Raw genomic sequence first — 6,780 nt, 5'->3', positions numbered from 1 at the left:
AGGATAGTTGTGCTTTCTCGTTGCCTCCTCCCTGGTATTTTTCCACCGCTTTTTGGTTATTTTTGGAGTGACTCGTATAAATTAGTAATGTTGCTCTGTCCCTTTGGAAGTCTAACACACTCCAGAGCAATAACAACCTGTGGGGTCTGAGGGACTGAAAGGAGGACTGTCCACCATCAGCAAGTTGCTGCAATGTCTGAGGTTAAAGATTCCTTTGTTTGCATTCTGGCACAGCTCTTTGGCTCAAATCTATGAAGACTTTTGGATGCTACCCTGCCAGGGGCATCAAAGGGAGTTAGGTACCTGAATTCCTCGCTGTCTGCTCCCTCAGTGATTCGCAGCAGCATCTGATGCTATTATAAACACACAGGATTTAACAGACAACATTTAACAGCATTTAATAGCAGAACAAAGTAAAGGCTTTCCAAGGAAAACAGGTTACTGTCATGCCCCTCCTGTGTAATCCCAGCCTAGCAGGATGAAGTGATCTCTCAGTCATCAAGTTCCGATCTATCACCTTAAATATAGGATGATGTCAATGCAAATGTTTAATGTAGCAAGAAACATCATAGCCTAACAGAGCTAATACTAATGCCATTGATGTCAGTGACAAAATGCCTGTTGTTTTCAGCCAAGGCAGATCAGAGCCAAAACTCAAAACTTCTGAAGAAAATTCAGTCTGTCACTTTTGCAAAACTAACTTTCCTTTTATCTGCCCATTGGTATAAACAGAGTCTTCTAAATAATACATCAGGATAATGAATCCAACAATGGCTAGACATAGCCACAATTATCACACTCAGTCCAGATGTGACTAGGAATTTGTGTGACGAACACAGTGTTTGAGTCTCCAAAGGAAATGGCAGAAAAGTAGTTTTTATGTTAACACAGACTCTGCTGTTTACAGTTTAATTCTTATGGAGGTATTCTGCTGAAGTTTCCTTGAGGCCTGCTACTCCCTTATTGCGCCTTCTTTGGACCAGGAAGCATCAAGGATGACAGCCAGTAATTTCAAAAAACACTGACAGGCAGAAAGAATCAAATATAGCTAAACAGGGTGATTTTTCAAAGGCTCGATCATTCCTATAAAAACAGGACCAGACCTTAAACCAGTCTTCATGTGAAGATGGTTTGGCTTTATTGACACCTGTTTTAGGACACTAGCAGTAACTGTCTGGAGTCTCACAGTGTCTGGTGCTGTTATAAATGACTGTTTTGGGCATGTTTAAGCAACACAGTTTTTAATTTAATATATTTGAAATTAAGGTCCCAGCTTTCATAGTTTCATAAAAAATTGAGATTGTCCTCTGACCATAACCTGCAGCTCAGAAACCAGAAATAGAAGAGGAAGAAATGCAGATTGATTAAAAATAATTCAGACATTCTGGAGATCCGGCTTGAGCTTTATATGTCTCTGTTTGGCATTACTGAGCACACTGGCTGAATATCTGGCCAGCAGTCTTGCCTTTTGACACTCATTCATAACACTGAAATCATATGAACCTCTTCTTCCCTCACTTCCTAAATATGAACTACAAACAACACAACATTAAAAATTCTGCCTGTTCTCAAGAGAGGTCTGGATCAGTTTACACCAGCTGAAGTTTCATGCTGGTACCCAGGGGTGGTCTTTCAGATCTCTGCTCTTTTTTTTTCCTGCTGGTAATCAGGATCACTCATTATTTACAACTTATTTTTGTTCACTGTTCACTTTTAATTCTGAAGAAGTAGAGTCACACTGTAAAATGCAGGAGTCTTCAAGCATGTCTCTGCTAAGGTGGGAGGTCTGCCTGCAGCACAAAAAGCTGTCCATGCTAGTTTTAATCAAGGTTGATTTAAAAGTGGGCACTGCCAGCCTCCTGGGATGCTGGACACTGACATCAGTGACCAGTCTGCACTGACACTTGCCTTTTTTGTGACCAGGATTTGAACTGTCCTGTTTAGCTTCAGTCACTCCTCCCAGCAAGTGTGTGAATGCTTATATCAGTACCATGAATAGAAGCTCACAGCTTCTATATCACCTGGTTTTAGCAAGGCAAGAATGTGACTGTACTAAATTGACTGATAGCAAAATGATGGATAATGCACTGGGAATGGCACTGAAATTCACCTGGTTCCATAAGCCAGTGTTTCCGGTGGTGCAGATTAAAAGGGAAGGCTGTGGACAGGAAATCCTTACTGGGCTAGAAGCCCAGAACTGTGTTTCTGGAAGGCAGGTTTGAAAGACAACTCATCAGTAGGATCTTCAGAACTTTCCAGAAGGAAGGATCTGTTGAGGAAGAGTGTGTACAAGCAGTTGGAGAGGTTCTTGCAGAAGGGATAAACAAGCGTCCAAGGTGAGTATTACTGTCATAGCAGACATAGCTGCTTTGTTCCTTTTCAGCTGATCTACAGTGTTACCAAACAGCTACTACAAACTATCCTGTGTTCCAGCAGAGGATGGAATACTCCTCCCATTGACATGGAGAGATTATTAGGAGGAAGAGCTGAACGTCAGAAATTTCAGATGCCCCATTCTGTTAGATACAAGGGGAATCAGAAGCTTTTCAGCTACTAGCTCTGGTGCTGGACTATTGTTCATCAACAACAGTCTTAGCATCCTGAGCTGTATCTGGCCTCCCTGTACCAATATATAAAATGACTGTGATTGCTGACAGCACGTGCATGGGGACATCTGCGCCTACTCCGTTACCAAAGTAGCAAGTCTGTTGAAACACAATGCTGCCTGCAGGGTAGGGTGCTTCAGAGGCAGGGAAGCAAAGAGGGAATTGTCTGAAAGCAATTCTCTCTTGATACTTGATGTCCATTTTCAGGGTGAGATACAAAGAACTAATCATGCAAATCCAAACTCAAGGGAAATAAGCCTTGGTTTCTTCACCTGATGCTCTGAAACTCAGCCAACAATACATACAACCAATATCCCTGAGGTGACAAAGTGCATTGTTGATTTGTAGGCAACACATATTGGATTACTGGAGACTCCATACTGTGAAATGATTATAAACCAGTAATTAGTTGGTGATGGAGGTATAATTTGGTTCAGAATTCTGAAGCCAGATAAAATAAACTGATTAAAAATAATGCACTGTTAACACAGTCCCTTGTGTAATTAAAAACTCATAGAACCTGACTGGAGTAGTTAGAAAGGCCTTTTAATGGCAGGAAAAAAATGTAACCATTTAAAAATGTGCTCAACTAACAGTAGGATTGGGTCCTGCAAATTTTATTTCTTTAAAGACAGAAGAATGTGCTATTGCTCTTCATCTGGAGAGCCCTCATACACTTAAATGCAGCTTAACCTTTGGACAGTCAAACATGAATGTGCTGGAACTAAACAGTGCCTGGCACAAGTGAGCAGCTCATCAGAAAATGTTTTTTTGATGTACCAGTGCTTTGGAAAAATACTTCCTGCAGGTGTTCTGAAATCACCTGGAGTTTTTCAAGAGCAGCTTGATTTAATTTTCAAGTCCCTGCTGTGGTCATACAGACATAATCTGGGAAGTCCCTCACGACCAATTAGCTTCTGCAGGTGTTAAGTGGCACGAGATAGCCCTATCAGATGTGTCTGGCTTTTTTGGCCAAACCATGTGATTTCTGGATCTTTTTTGTGGTTGAAGTTATTGCCATGATATTGCACTGATTTTGGTTTTGATGAATTCAGCTTTCTTAGATGACACAGCCATTGAAAGGACGGCTCAGTACGCCAGTATTTATGGAAGACTTCTGATGAATTCCAGCTTTGTAGAAATGACGTGTTACTTGAGATGTCCATAAAAATGAAGAATCACAAGACAGTTTTGATCGAATCCTTCAGTCTGTGGGAGCCTAATGAATGGGACTCATTCCTGGGAATGGTAGGAGGTCTCTTCTGAACACATGCTGGGACCCTGCTAGTGACAGTACCCCATGCCACAAGGCCCAGAGGAGAACTGTGAGTGTAGTGCTGTATTCTTAATGGCTCTCCAGGGCCCTACACTGACCACCCTTTGGCAGCAGGCAGAGCTGGAGGGGGTTGAAGAGGCTGCTCAGGTTAGAAGAGCTGGTTCCTGTGCCACCAGACCAAACAGCTGTAGACACTGCTCACTGTTTTAAAAGTCCTCTCTGAAGTTTTTTTTTACATTTTGGGAAAAAAAAAAAGAAACCCTAAAGATTTTGAGAAGGCTGTCTTATCACTGTATACTGCTAGGCACACCCACTTGAAGAAGACGATTCATTCCAAGCAACAAATGCTGCTGGCACTCAGTGCACAGGCTGACAGCAGGAGAAGTGGAAGGTAGAGGAGGACAAAACAATTATTAAACGAATTCTGCTTTAAAGTAAGTTCTATGCAAAACCTAGGTACATCAGTGACAGCTCTGGCTTTCAGAGGTCATAGAAGCCCTTAGCACATCACCTGTCTGGAGTTTCTCCAGGAACTGTACTAATTATGCACTTATGAATGCAAAGCAACACTTCAAAGTTACATTTACAAAGAAATTTACCCACACGAATACACAGAGAAGCCCTTACTCTCTGCCTTTATCCAGCTTTCTAAGGAAATGGCATGGTTTGTGTATATCTCACCTGATAAATTCTAAACCTGCAGGATATTTCCAACCAAACTGAAGGAGCACGAGGGGTCTCAGCAGGAGTTAAAGTCTTCCATAGTTAAAAAGCTGGAGAGAAGCCTTCACAGTGTTTCCATAAGGCAAAGGCTGCAGCGTGAGCATAGCTCTCATTAAACACAAGAAAAACTGTGAAGGCAGGTGATAAAGTTTTCATGGCATCACAAGAGACCAAATAACTGCCCAGACCACAAGAAAAACTTCAACTGCAGCTTGGAATAACTGAACCTTGTGTTACAAATCTAAAAGTAACAAGGTTTCTTTAGTTTGGGCTTCATGAAACCATTCTTATAAGCAGAAAATATAATTTCACCCACTTCTTTACATAAGACACGTACCACTGTTTTTCTCCCAGCCTTCTTATAAAATATAATTAATTTACATTTTAAAGACCTTGATGGGTTTTCTTTCATCGTGGAACAATAAGTGAGATTAATAACCCAGTTACTGAGCACTTAGGCTCATGAATCATTCCCATATAAAAACATTAACGTTGTCTTCATTTTTAAAATGCACTTTTATTTGATTTAGAAGTTAATGCTCATTTCTTATGTAATAAAAGGGAGAAAAGCTAAAGCGTGAGTCAGTGTTTATTAACCTTGCTAATAAGAACAGGCTTTTTCAGGCAAGATGGATATATCTTAATTGATAAAACTGTTGCATCATCATTTAGCCAATTAATCCTTTCCAAACAAGGGAAGCAGCAGCAGCAATTTTATCTGCTGTGAATGAAAATAAACTTGTCACATTCTGCATATCAATTTACACATTCTTACTTTCCCACTTAAATCAATAAGAAGGCAGGTCTTTGATTCCCAAAATAAGGTAGTATACAAATGAACATTAGAATGTATGGAAATATGGCTATAAATAACATATTAATTGATCTTAGTTTGCAGCCTGTATGTAAACTCAGTCTGCACATTCATGGGATTAATCTAGACTTGAACACTACATTTCCTTCAAAAGAGTGTGATCTGCATCTTTAGTAGAGGCATAAGAAAGCAGATTAAAAGATGCCTTAATAAACTCTTCCACAGTTTGTAAAGACATAGTCTTAAGGCTGAAGTTTGCACTAATGCTGTTTTAAATAGCACTGAGACTGAATGTTGACATTTCACACAATTGCTGTTGAATCCCACTGGCTGATCCTTTAAAAAGACCCTATAAAGCATTAGTGTTTATTAATAGGTATTAGCAGCCTGTTAGAGACAACTATATATATATGTCTTTTATACATAAAAATGTGCTCCAAAATTTATGCTGTGGTTCAGTACATTATAAATGATAATCCAGATAAAAACAACCGTCAGAAATATTCCAGCACACTGGGTAATGTTACACTAAAAGCACAATTTCCATTACATCATTCCTTTTTCTTCCAGTATATTTTCTGTAACACCTTTCATGAAACACTGAACAGGCATAGAACTGTGAATAACCACCAACTGCAGGTTATAATTCTTATAGTTTATATCCCATTTCTGAAAGTGTTCTGTAGTGAAGCAGGAGAATACTTAAGTGGCCTATATGAAGATCTAAGACTCCTAATTATTTAGCCAAATTTCGTGTTCTTAGACACAGCTGAATTGCCTCTGAAAGCTTATCACCTTGAGAAGAGTCAATCTTGTATTATGAGGTATCCTGAAAGGATATAATGCAGAGAGGTCTGTGCATTACTAGCTGTTAAAACAGTCCCTTTGTATTTTAGAAACAATTTAAGGCAAGGTAACAGCTTTTTCTTACCTTCTTTGCACACTGAAAACTGGCCCGTAAAAGCCTTAAAACACAGAAGGGAGGATCACTTAAATAGAAGAAGCTTATTTCATTGAAGGCTGGCGGTTACCACTGCAGAATGGAGAAGCACAACTAATTTCCTTTGGGATGACCAGGAAACTGGAGGAGAAGGGAGAGGGAAGAGGATACTGCTGAAAAAAAAAAAGAAGACATCAACTCTGGTTAATCACCTCAACCCTGGTTAACCACCATTGTTTCTGAACACTTACTCCATATTTACTAGACATTGAAATTTAGCTGATGGATAACAGTTCCTAAGAATGATCTATGTTTGATTTAACCTAAACTGTGAATTATGAACTGTAAATGCTTTCACTGTAAACTGTGAGAATGTTTTTGTCATGGTCATGTTAAGGAACATGCTGAAGTCTTAGCGGGC

This window comes from Phalacrocorax carbo, chromosome 5 (assembly GCF_963921805.1).
Source record: "Phalacrocorax carbo chromosome 5, bPhaCar2.1, whole genome shotgun sequence".
Lineage (NCBI taxonomy): Eukaryota > Metazoa > Chordata > Aves > Suliformes > Phalacrocoracidae > Phalacrocorax > Phalacrocorax carbo.
This window is presented reverse-complemented; position numbering follows the sequence as displayed.